Raw genomic sequence first — 13,563 nt, forward strand, 5'->3', positions numbered from 1 at the left:
CAGAATAAGCAAATCCCTAGAGTCAGAAAGCAGATTGGTGGTTGCCTGAGGAGGGAGAGAGGGGTCAATGAGGAGTGACTGCTTAATATGTATGTAGTTTCTTTTGTGGCTGATAGAAAATTTCTGGAACAAGAGAGTAGTGATGGTTACAAACATTGTTAATGTACTTAGTGACACTGAATGGTAGACTTTAAAGTGGCTAAAATGATAAATTTTATTTTATGCATATTGTACCACACATTTTTAAAACCTTATAATATATAATCCTTAAAAATATGTTTGTCATATATATATCTCACATCTATCTATACATCTATCTATTCCACACGAATATCTGTATATCCATAAATTTCTAGAAAAAAACATAGAATAATTATTAATAATCTTCCAATGGGGAGGCTTTTTAAAGGTGTGTCACATAATCTAGGAGGGATTAAACAAATTTATAACTTTTAGACATTTTAATTATAAAAAGTTCTGCATGAATAAGAACCACTATAAGCAAGTTTCCTTTAAACTTGGGGAAAATAACTGCATTTTACATACAGAAAAATGCTAATTTTTCTTATTATGCAATGCTTTTAAAAATCAACTAGGAATGGGCCAAAAACAGAGTAGGAAAATGTGAAAGAAAAAGAAAGAATGTATAAATGGCCTTCAAACATTCATAGAAAAGGCTTGACCTCTCTTAAAATGAGATAAATGTCAAACAAAATTATATTATTTTTCATCCCTCTAATTGGCAGTGATAAAAAATTAGACAACACCATGTGTAGGAGAGAGAATGGGAAATCAGTCACTCATTCTCCTATATTGCTGGCAAGAGTGTAAATTGATAACATTTCTATAAAGCAATTTGGTAATATACATGTAAATTACTAATACATGTATCTTTTGATCTGGCAATTATATTTCTGGGAATTTATTATAGAGGAATATTCTCAAACATGTGAGATGACATATACAGAAACTTTTTCTTATAATACTGTTTGTAAGATAAAAAAGTTGGAAATAAACAAAAATATCCATCAAGAAACTGTTAATAAATAATACAGCACACCACACGGTAGAATAAGATTGAAGAAGGTTTTATGTACAAATAGAGAATGCACTCCAAAACATATTGTTGCATGAAAGAAACAAGGAGTAGAACAGTGTGCATAGTGCTTTTACCATTTCTGTAAAAAGAGAATTTGCTTTACAGATGCATAACTTATTTCTGAAAAGATATTTAAAAACATATGAAACTGACTGCATCAAAGGAAAGAAATGGGTGTCAGAGGAGAGTGGAAGAAGGATATTTTATTGTTTAACCTTTCGTACCTTTTGAAGTTGAAACTCTGTGAATGTATTATCTATGAAAACATTAAACAAATATGTATTTTATGGAATACTCTTAGGAATAATGCCAGGATTTAATCAATGCTATTAAAGATTCCACAGTGATACACAATTAGTGAAATAACATAAAAATTAAGACATCACTGAAATGGAACAACATTAAGTGGACCTCATTCAAAACAACTGATGGATACAAAACTTTGCAGAGGAATTTAACATACTTACGGTATCATTAAATATGGGACTTTTACCTTTTACTCATCTACGGTACAGACTGTGAGGTTCTATGTCAGCTAAAATAGAATCCCAGTTGGTCTTCACTGAAGGAACCTTAAGGGTAGGTCTGTAAAAGAACACAGTGAAGCCAATCACAGGGCACACTGTGAGCAGTGGCAGCGGGGGTGGAGTTCAGATCCCAGTGCCACACAAGGGCCACCTACCAGATGTGGGCTGGCTGACTCATCTTCCTCCCCCATGCAGGGCAAGGTCCCTCCCCTCTAGTCACTCTGTTCCAGAAGGACCATCAACAGGAAGTGAGCAGATCGGGACCACAACCTGAGCTTCTAAGAGCTAGTGAGAACACATTTTCTTCCAGTCATTTGCTGAGCATCATCTAATGTACCTAATGAGACCAATTTAAGGTATATATCAATTTACACACTCAACTACTAAAGATCAAGGAACCTTCCCGTGTTTTGCATAGGAAGAAGTAGTGCAGCTGAGAATAGGGCTCAGAAATGGAAGGAGAAGAGACTCGATGGAAATTAAAAACCACCAACCAACAGCTTTCTTGGATTCTTCACACAGAAGATAGAATACCTTGATTTCAGGGCTTAGTGAGGGCTTGTAGGCTGTGAACAGTGGACTCTAGAATTCAAAGCATGTGATGCCCAATTTTCTACAAACTATAGAAGACCTAGTGTTTGAAAATTTTATCAGCCCATATTCTGCTTCAGTTGATAAATTTGTTTTTTTTACTAATGCATCAACTAACATTAAAATAAGCTACCCGATTTCAGAGACCACGGCAAGGGTATGACAGAGCAGTCTGACTGCCAGGCGGCTCAGAGCAACCCACACACCTGTAAACAAACTCTCCGTGGCATCACTCCCCTGCCTTCCTCTAGCTGATCCCTCTTTCTAATTTTATTTTTAATGGTCCTGTGTATTTTTACTGAAAACCACCTCAAATAGTTTTCTAAAGTAGTTAGAATATTAACCAAAGTCTGAAAAGAAATCAAACTAAATGCCAGTTAAAAGAACCAAAACATAGGTGGACACAGGATGCCTGCTATATGCCACACTGTGCTGGCAGGAGGGGGTAGATTTGGTGAATGGGGGTAGAAAGCAACACAGTATGTGTGCTAAGTGCCACACTGGGCATGCATATGGAGAGGACACTCTAACTGAATTAATGATGGCCAGGCCTGTACCAGAGGAAATGACCCTTCCTTGCCTCCCCAGGTGGTTTGACATCTCTCTTCAGCACTCCTGGAATACCTGCATAAACCCTACTGCACAACAGCATAGTTGTATGCAAACTCCAGTCCTGTGTCTGTCTTGAAGGCACTTGAAGGTATTTAGGATTATGTCTTTTGTATCCTCAATACCTAAAAAAATGTGTAGCACATTATAAATATTCAGTAAATGTTAAATGATTTAGTGAATAAGCAAATGAATGAATAAAAGAATCTCCAAAAGTTTGAAGCTGAACCTTCAAGAAGTAGAATGTGGCCAAGCAGTGAAGAAGAATATCCAGGCAGAAAGATCAGCAAGGTCTGGGAAAAAGCACTGAGAATAGAGACCATGGGCTTTTCAGGGAAGGCCTGAGTTTGATATGGAGAAAGGGAACATATGGCAATGTGTCAGGAGGACGCTGAACAGATAAACAGGGGACCCAGTCAAGAAGTGCACGCCATGTTTTCTCCAGAAACAAATGCCTTACTTCATGTGGGTAATTAATATCCCATTAACATTCAAAGACTAAATGTCACTCAAGGCAACCCTGTCCAATTCTTTGAAATCAAGAACAATTTCATTAATAACAGACAAAAGCCAAATATAATATATTTGATTATTTAGAGATGATTATTCAAACAATGACATCACTGCTATGGATTTAACACTCCATGAAGATACTGTCTTATTCATTCCAAAATTTGACCAACCTCAACTTTCAAGTTGCCTGAAGGCATGGAGGTACATTTGAGACATGCTGCCTAAAAACTCAAAATGAAATATGCTCTGGTAAGATTCTGAGAACAACTTCCTTCTTTATCGAGCACCACTTTAGAAATGCATTGTCTCCTCTAAGGAAAGCATCCATCTTGTGTTACTGTCAGTGACATGATCCAGTGGTGACAGGTCTGAGAAACAATGAAGACCATCTCCTTTGAATGTCATAGTCAGAGAAGAAAAGGATGCTTTGTATCACATATCACTGTAAGATAATAAGACTTTGTTACAAATATAGTAGGATCCAAAAATCCTCATCTCTAACCTTTTACATTTTCAACGTAATCAGTTAAAATTTTGAAATTAATACATTTCATCCTGTCCGAGCCATAAGAAAGATAGGAAGTATTTTCTTAGGGGATAATATACTTCTGTTATACACTAAAGGCATTCTGAAGACACAGTGTCAGCTCAGTGCAGTCAGAAAGAAAATTGACCACAGCAAAGCTAAAATAATCTTTGGCAGGCATTCGCCAACATCTAAATGGACAGTATTCAATAGCTTCCTTCATCAAGCCAGTTCCGGGAGTAGCAGGCCGGGAACTGTCTGCAATTGACTTCTCTGGGAAGGAAACAGGAGGTACAGCTGCTCAAAGTCACACGTTCCATGTGAGCCATTCTGAGCGTTACTTTAATGGTTGGGATTGACAACTGGGTAATCCCCATCCAGACAATTTTTGAGGTAAATCCTCACTTCCACGTTCCTTTCCATGGTGTCCTGGGGTCCTGGCTGACTGCTTATTCAAGAATTTGAAAAGATTTCTTGCTTTAATTCTTGAAAACTTATGTTCACACAAAAACTTGTAGATGAATTCTTATAGAAACTTTATTTGTAATAGCCAAAAACAGGAAGCGAGATGTCCTTCAACAGATGAGTGGTTAAACAAATAGTGGTATATCCATACCGTGGAATACTACTCAGCAATATAGAGGAATGAACTATTGATACACACAACAACTTGAATAGAGCTCAAGGGAATTATGCTGAGTGAAAAAAAAAATCTCATACATATTGTACAACTTCATTTATATAACTATCTCAAAATGATAAAATTATAGAGATGGAAAAGAGATTAGTGGCTGCCAGGGGTTAGGGATAGCAGGGGGAGGGGGAGGTGACCCTAAAAAGAAGCACAAGGATCCTTGTGGTAAAAGTGTTCTGAGTCTTGACAGTTTTTGTGCTCATACTAATTGCCACAAGTGACACAATTTCATAAAGGTAAATTCACACACACACACACACGAATGTAAAACTGGTAAAATCTGAATAAAGTCAGTAGAGTATACAATTCAATATTTAGGTTGTGATATACTAATCTTGTACTATACTTTTACAAGATGTTACCACTGGAGGAAGCTGTGTAAAAGGTACACGGGATCAGTCTGTATTATATCTTACAACTACATGTGGATCTATAATTATCTTAAAAGTTTAGAAATAAATTCTTTGGGGAAAAATTTTGATCCAGAATTCATGTACACTTTGTGGCCCACCTTCCTATGGAGGGAGCTGGCCTCTCTTTCGTGGTGAGATAGTCCTGATTAGTTTTTAATCAGTCAAGAGCATCCAAGTGTAGGTCAGAAGACCCAGGCCAGTCCACTCCACTGAGTCCTAAGCACTGCTTCCTTGTTCCAAGCCCTTCTGTAAACTGTGACTGGTTGTCCCTTTCATGCCCAACTTACTGGGCTGTTAAGCAAGGATACAGCAGTCAGCTCTCAAGTGTGCATATTTGCATTTGTGAATGTATATCTATATGTATATGATATAGAAACTTGCCACATTATTGAAATTGTTAAGATACTTTTTGTTTTCAGGTAAATTTATTCTTATTGACAGAAGAGTTATATTAAAGTTACATAGTTTTTGAGCTGCTGTGGCATATTGTATATAATAGATGCTCAATGATTTGTCAATTGAAGATAGTTAAATTGGTGATTCGTTGGAGACATCTAAGTAAAGTCAGGATAAATACTTACCAGAGTTAGGCTGCACACTTTTGTGGTTCTTTCCAATCCAGCCAGTCTATACGTCTTTAAAAATATTTCATAGTGAAATTTGTATCTCCAGTCCAAAACTCCCCACCGAAGTCCACATCCATAAATCCAATTACCCACTCAACATTTCACCTGGATGTCTGACATCTCAAACAGCTTTTTGGAAAGGGAGCCCTTGCTCCTTCCCAAGACGGCTCCACTTCCAGCTTTCTCATCGTGGTCATGGCAACTCCATCCCAGCAGCTCAAGCCCAAAATCTCAGTCACCCTTAATTTCTCTTTTTCTCACATTCCGTGTCCATTCCATCAACAAATCCTACTGACTACATCTTCAGAAAATAGTCATAATTCAACTACTTCTCACCATCTCTAATGATATTCCCTAGTGCACAATACCAATGTGTCCCCTTAGACCATCGCAGTGACTGATCTGTGGCTGACTGAGTAACAGCCCAACATGTCCAGGCCTCCTTGTAGCTGCACTCCTTGCTCTCCCACAAAGGCTCCGAGCTGTGACCAACAGCCAGCGTAGAGACTTGAAAAGCAAGCCAAAACTTGGAAAGCATTTCTCCTTGAGGTTCACCCTCATGGTGCTTGGGGACCCCTGAGCCACCCTGTGAATAGCTGCCTGGGCTGTCCTGCTGGGAGATGAGAGGTTCAAGCTCGGTCTCCCTGTTTCCCCAGCCAGCAGCCAGCCACACTGCAGGAGCAGAGCTGCCTGGCTGGCCAGGCCTCCCTGAGAGGTGTTGTTGGAGCCCAGATGCACAAGGGATCCCAGTCCGAAGCAGCAGGACTACCCTGCTCGGGCTAGCTCACACTACTGACCCCAGAATCATGAAATGACAGGTGCTGCTGTAAGTCACTGTGTGGAAGAATTTGTGATACAGCTTCTCAATGGCCTTCCCCTTCCACATTTGCTCCCCACAGTCCACTCTCAACACAGCTGACAGGGTCATCACCGTAGGGGGGCAGTGGAGTCAGAGTGTAGAGGGGACCACCGTAAACTTTTGCTTTCACTCTCAGTGACATCAGGGGCCACTACAGCAATGCATTAGAGAAATGATATGGTTCACTACAGTCTTAAAACAAGTGCCCTACTGAATAGATTGGGCACCCTAACTTCCCCAGGCATCTGCTCACTTCAGGTCCTTTGCACACGTTGTTTCCTTTTTCTAGAACACTTTGCCCTCAGAGATATGCACTCTGCACCTCTTTCCACTCATTTCTCCAATGTCATTTCCACAGAAGTCACCCTGGCTGCCCTATTTAAATTGTAGTCATCCTTTCAGCTCCCCATCCCCTCTTTATGCTTTATTTCCTAAGCTCTGGTCATTTTTAACATAATATGAAACATTGATTATGCTGATTGCACATCTCCCCCATAAGAATATGAGCTCCAGGCAGGCAGAGATCAGCCTACTCAACACATAAATCTCAAACTTTAGCTCAATGATAGCAACAAGTGAGATGGCTCTGAGAGAGCACTGAAGCTCATTGTGAGTGCAAATATACTAGTCAGCAAGCAAAGGTTGTTTTTAAGTGTTTAACTGCAACTTGTTCATCCAGGCTTTCACAGGCTGTAATGGTGCTGGTTATGCAATCTTGGTGACTACCACTCAATTAGGCAGGTGGAGGAGACGGGGTGCCTTAGCTCTCCGAGGTTCCCTGGGTGAGTCATGGCTGTTTCTCAGTCCCACTTCCCTTGACTCTGCCACCTGTACACTCACCATGGAGACAGAATGCAGAACGGACAACGCAGATGGAAAGAGCCTCAGGGAACCTATGCCAGACACAGGCCAGGAGGTAGGCTTCGTGGGGTGGGAGGAGGCTGCTGACTAACAGCCCAGAGGCTGCAGGGAGCTCCAAAGGGCCAGGCAGCACTTCCTCTCTGCTCTACAAAATAGCAGCTCCGGGGCTCTTTCAAACATTGTAGACAGATCGGCAGTTCTTGGCCTTTGCCTCATATTTTGTTGCTGAAAAATAGAAGGAAAATTCTGCAGGATCTAAGCTGATTCTAAACAGGATGCGTGGGGGTGAGTACTGCACAGCAGTGTGTGGAAGGATGGAGTCATGAGAGGGTCACGCACTCACCATAATGAGATGGATGTCATTTGGAGGGGAGTCTTTTCCTGCTTACATCCCACTTCAGTCAGCCTTTGCTGCCTGTGAGCAACACATTCAAATTAACACAAAAATACATGGCAAAGAATTTAGGTGTGTAAGACAATCTACAAATACAAGCACACATGTTTTGAGATTATGAGGATGCTTTGTTTACTCTAAATATATTCATTTCACCATTCTTCCATGCATATTCAAATTTACATGCCCTCATTTCAGGGTATAAGAAATAGTTCTTCTAAAGTAAGCTTAAATAGTCAGAGAGTGGGAGACAGGGCCCAGGAAAGGAAAATTAAAGAGGAAGATTTCTGTAGACAGGACTCCTGGAGCCCTGAGGGCAGGAGCCCTAGGCACAGCCTCTCCTTGGGGATCAACCCCTGGTTAAGTGCACAGAGTGCCCTGAAAGGAGTGGGAGGGCATGTGCTTTGGGGGCCAGTCCAGGAGCCCTCTGTGCCTCAGTTTTCTTGCCTGAGAGCTGAGAGTAACCTATAGCAGTCCCATAGTGGTGCCATTGGAGAATTAAATGAGGTGAAGAGCTGGAAACATATGAAGCACTCAGTCATCTTAGCTGCTCTCATTATCATGAGCCATGGAAAGATAAAAGCAGGACACCTGGACCCTTCCCTTGGTCCCCTGTACACTCCTCATGGGTTCAGAAATCAGGGCTGGCAGAGCACATGTGGGACAGGCTCACACACCACTAGCGTGGCAACAAAAGTATGTGCCGGGATAGTCCACCCCTCTGTGGAGTCCAGCGGTGACCACTTGCCAACAGTGTCCCAGAAATCCTCCTCCACAGGCAACCTCACGGGATACATCATCATCTTCACCTGATTTATCATGATGCATTGACAGAGGCTCTTCATGATTTGTTTCCATGTCCAGGAGCACAAGGAGTCCATGTGGGCTCCTAGGGAGTGATACTTACATCTGCTTTCAGATATGATCTCAAATCCAAGTTGCCATGGGGCCTTGGGCAGCACACCTAACCTTCCAGTGTCCGAGTTCTCCTTGTGGTTAAAGAGCAGAGCAGCACCGTAATAAAGAACAGATGCAAACATAAGTCTGCATCAGCCCGAAGAAGGGATTCGGACACCCAGGGCATGCCCTCTGTTCCCTCTAATTCAAGAGCAATGTTTTGGGAACCTCTCAGTTGGCCACAAGTTTATATAATCTCTCATCTGCCAATTCTAATAGAGAAAAATGCTTGAGGTTTTACAGAGTAGTTATGTTCACATATAAACAACACCAAATTCTGCATTGTAATATGTGAAATAAATCCCATTTTCACCACCAATGATAATAGAAGGAAACACCATTTGAAAGAAGGCTGTTCTATACCCTTCCTCATAAACAGTCTAGTAATTTTCAGAGGGACCAAGTACAGATAATCTCCAAGGAAGATTAAGTAACATCATTTTTCTGGTTGACTTCCTCATGCATTACCTGTTACCAAACCTGGAGTCTAATTCCTAGATTTCAGGCACTCTTGTTTCCCCAGTCCTACAAACTTATTCACTTATGCACTCACCAAATGGTTATTAGCATGACTAAGTGACAGGCACTCGACTATGCATTTGGGATTCAGGAGTGAGCACAGTAGGCTGGAACATCAGACTTTGGAGTCAGCTGGTAAAGAGATGGAGCAGTGCTACAACAGCAAGTCCTATGATTGAGGCAAACACAACTTCCCTTAGAGCCCATGGGAGGCTCTTCCCCAAAACTTAGGGTCTGGGGTTCTTGGAACTGGTGATACATCAGATCTGAAGTGGTGGCAAAATTAGCAGGGCAAAAAGTGGGCAGAGCTTTTCAGCAGAGGGAATAACAAATGTAAAACCTCAGAGTAAATGAGAGCATGATGTGTTTATGTAAATGCATGGAGTTTGAAGCTATGGTGGTGAGGGAGAAGAATGAAGAGTTAAACAAAGACTTTAGCAAAGGCATGCCAAGAATTCTGGACTTGAACTTCTTGGAAGTCATGGGGAACTATTGATACATGTGTGGGAAAACTACAGAGTATAGGATCAAGGACAGCAAGGGAAGAGGATGTCATACAGGAGAGAGGGGTCAGCACTGCCCAAGGCCACAGAGAGGTCAAGTAAGAGGAGAGTAGTGAAGAAGGCAAACAGCTCCAGCTGCTATCACGAACCCCACAATTTCAGTAACTTGACACAGCAAAAGTTAGTTTCTCACTCACACAAAGTCCACTGTAGATTCTCCTTGTGAGTAGCAGTCTCCCAAACAGTCATTCAGGAACCCATGCTCTTCCATACCCCAGTTCTGACCTCCTCACGTTCTCTCCATTCTGCCACATGATGGGAAAAGGATTACAAGAGGGAGCTATTTACGAGCCAGACTTGAAAGTGATGCACATCACTTCTGCACATATTCCATTAGCCAGAACTCAATCACATGGTCACACAGAGGTGAGAAAATATAGTCTAGCTGTGTGTTTGTGATGAAAAAGGACATAGATTTTGGTTAGCCTTTATAAATCTCTGCTACAAGAACTGAAAAAAAGATCCTTTAGATTTAGCAACAAAAGATGGTTATTGACTAGATCAGTTAGTTATTGCTGCTTAACAAAACACCCAAAAACTTCATGGTTTAAAACAGCAATGATTCATTTTTTCTCATGGAGACTATGGATTGGCCAGGAAACTCTGCTGAGAGGGGCATGGCTGAGCTGATTTAATCTGGGCTCACTCATGATTCTGTTATTAGTGCAGGTCAGCTGAGGGTCAACTGGGCAAGGATGGCTCACTCAGCTCCACATAGCCTCTCATTCCAATGGGTCAGTCTGGACTTTTTCTCATAGCAGTGGCAGGGTTCCAAGATAAAGAGAGGATGCATGAAAGATCCCTTGAGGGCTAGACTTGGAACTGGAACATTCTACCACATTCTACTGGCCAAAGCAAATCACTAGACAGACCAGACTCAATGAGTGGGGAAATACAGCAGCCTCTTAATGGGAAAACAACAAAATCACATTGCAAATGGTGTAGATATCTTTGCAGGAAGGGATGGATAATGGAGCCATTTTTCGTGATCCATCTCCCAGAATGACTGTGGCAAGACCATTGCATGTGAGATGAGATGTGACTCTGAGTAGAAGCCCTGAAATAAGGAATGGCCCTGATCATTACTTGGGGTGGCTTTGTAGGGAGCAAGGAGGGGAAGGTAAAAGCAAACAAACAAACGAAAAACCCAGGACTTGAAAGAGAAAAGAAGAGCAAAGTGAGAGCAGCAGGAGAGGGTACACTGGAAAAATTTGTATAGTTTAGAAGCAAAAGTTGAATAGCAAAAACAGAAGTAGCACAGTAGCCACCCCACCAAACTCCAGAAGTTCAAACACTAAAAATTTAAAGAATTATTGGCCTGATAAAAGAGAGATAGGAAGAATAGAATAGGAATATATACGCATGCATATACCCAGTAAGCAAGGATGCTTTGAGTCTGCTGTGCAATCCAGTATTTCTGGGCAATCCTGAATAGGTGACCAGATTAAGAGAATTTCTGGACTAGATAGGGACATTCTCATTTCAACAAAGATGATTAAGCATTTCTACATGAGTAGTAGAAGTTGCCATCGTTAGTTAAGCAGTTGCTGTATGCTAGGAGCTGTGCTAAGGGCTGGGGCACATGTTCTGCCCTGCAGAGTCCAGAGACCATATTACTCACTCTGCTGCAAAGAGGTAGGTGCTAAGGACAAAACAGTGAATAGGCAAACGTATGGACGGAGTAATTGCGAGGCTCAGACTTCCTCACAATCTCACCTCAGCTGACCTAAGTGTCCCTCAGGGCTATCTAAAATGTGCCCATTTGGATGGCTCAGGCTCACTAGTGGAAGGTGCAGTCTTTCTGATTTTGCCCACTCCTCTTTCTCAAGTTTTCAACAAGGCAGAGTAGAGGGTGTTTGCAGCATCCCATGTCCCTGTAGACACTGAGGTGGCTGCACCAGTTCTCCTACCAGCTGTAGCCCTCCTATCATGAGAAGGGAGCGTGCCTCTAGCACCCATGTTCTTCAGGTTCCCTGCACTAATCTGAATGTCTCTAATTACCTTGAGGGAGGCCCCAAGCTCTTAGAAAGAGCCATCATGTGTGACCCTTTAACCTCTCTCCCTTCTTCCCATAAACCCTCAATGCCAATAAGAGGTGGAGCTTCAGGCTTTCTTACCTCTTGATCGAATCTCTCTCTTTCCTTGGAACAGCAACACCATGATGTTCTTTATGCTGTGGACAGTACGCTAGCTCTGAACTATCTATCCTTGATAGATTCAGAAAATATGTTCTCTCTCTCTCTCTCTCTGAAAAGCTTTGCTTTCAAGCATATTAAGTTGTCAAACAAAAATTGAATTGGACTGTCAAAAATGAGAAATGTCTTTGTCATTCAAGAGGTGTCTGCTCTTCCCATAAAACCAAAAGCCAGTGCCTCCTATGGTTGTAAAGCCTGTAAGACAAAAAGATGAGTAAGATGTGACAATAAATCTGGAAAATTTGTCCCCATTACAAAGCTCCTACTCCTGTTACCACTGCTAGTAATAGTACTAATACTGCTTCTAACAACAGATAAATACGTCTAAGTGGCAAAGCCTCTTTAGTGGGGAGGGACAGGAGATGGAAAGAATATTGTTTGAATGTGCCATCCCTTAAGGACAGTCTTGGGCTTTCTCTGCCATTTTTGCTGTAAAATATTCCCCATTACCTCAAAGCGAAAAATGTCCCTCACCATTCGTTCATTGAGCATGTATTTACTGAATGCCTACTACTCATCAGGCAACGTGCTAGGAACAGGATATATAGTGGCAAATAAGGGAGACATGAAATGCATTATATAGAAGAGCAGACAAACAAAGAGACACACAAATAATTCTGTCAGCATTTTCTACATAGCTCTACTATGGCACTCCACATCTATTGAGCATTTCCTGTAATAACTAACAGTGTCATGTCAGGCTCTGGAAGTGTGCCCTGAAACTCAATGTCAGTCAAGCCCTAACCATCCTCACAAAAACACCTCTGGAGTTTTCCAATTATCACATGCAAGTTTTAAGTGGGTTAGATGACCAACATGGCCAGATGACCCAAGAAATGACCATTCCATCAGATCAGAACACTGGTCACTGTCTTCATGTCACAGCTAAGGGGAGAACAACTCTACATCCTGTGGAAGTCCAGGAGCAACAAGTCAGCCCTCTGAAACAGAGAGTTAATCAATACATGACTTATCACCCATCTGCCTTATAAGTCATCTCCGTTTAATGGTCTCATAGTTAAACAGCCAATAGAGTCCACACACAAAACACATCATGAGGTTGGAAATGTCACTGACTCTCCAACGATACCAGAAAAACAACATTGGGGCAAGAATGTTGTCCAGCGTTTAGATGGAAGCTTGGTCACAATTTTTAGAGTTTTAATACACACTACTCACCTAGTATTTTTGGAAAGAGAGAATACTCCAGAGCTACTTCTCCCTGCAGGTCCATTCCACAGACATAGAAGAGGAAAACCAACAGTCATCACTCTTTCATTCATCAAACGGTTGAATACTAGCTGACTTCCAGATGAAAAAGCTGCAGATTCTCTCATTCTCAAAGTCTTCCTTGGGCCAAACATTTGAGTAAAGTGTTATTATAAGATTATAGCATGAGATTTCAAGAAACAATTAAATAGAAAAAAAAATAATTTTCTAGAAAAAATCCAGGTTTCATTTTGTTTTGGTTTTTAACTTTTTTTTCCTTTTGGTGGGAAGAAAGATTGCTATCTTACAAATCAAATTAAGGCAAAGCAAAATGGTGGCAAAAAGATATGAACAGAAGGAGTGGTTGTCTGTCCAGAGAGGGAATTATAAGAGCTCTCTAAAGACAGC

The 13,563-nt window shown here is 41.4% G+C and overlaps 1 long non-coding RNA gene across 5 annotated transcripts in view; it reads right to left on the reverse strand.

Moving 5' to 3' along the window:
• Positions 1-1,072: 1,072 nt before the first annotated feature.
• Positions 1,073-13,563, reverse strand: part of LOC106780981 (uncharacterized) — a 41,990-nt gene continuing 29,499 nt past the window's right edge. For 2 of the 5 annotated variants that reach the window (XR_011421306.1, XR_011421303.1), the window contains exons 3-8: positions 13,126-13,296; positions 11,869-12,141; positions 9,889-9,996; positions 7,662-7,733; positions 7,298-7,543; positions 1,073-3,781 (exon numbers count right to left, since the gene is read on the reverse strand). This is a non-coding gene — a long non-coding RNA (uncharacterized lncRNA). The remainder of the gene's footprint in view (positions 3,782-7,297; positions 7,544-7,661; positions 7,734-9,888; positions 9,997-11,868; positions 12,142-13,125; positions 13,297-13,563) is intronic. The other 3 variants (XR_011421307.1, XR_011421304.1, XR_011421305.1) reach the window with 2 other exon arrangements.

Source organism: Equus caballus, chromosome 9 (assembly GCF_041296265.1).
Source record: "Equus caballus isolate H_3958 breed thoroughbred chromosome 9, TB-T2T, whole genome shotgun sequence".
NCBI classification, from domain to species: Eukaryota; Metazoa; Chordata; class Mammalia; order Perissodactyla; family Equidae; genus Equus; species Equus caballus.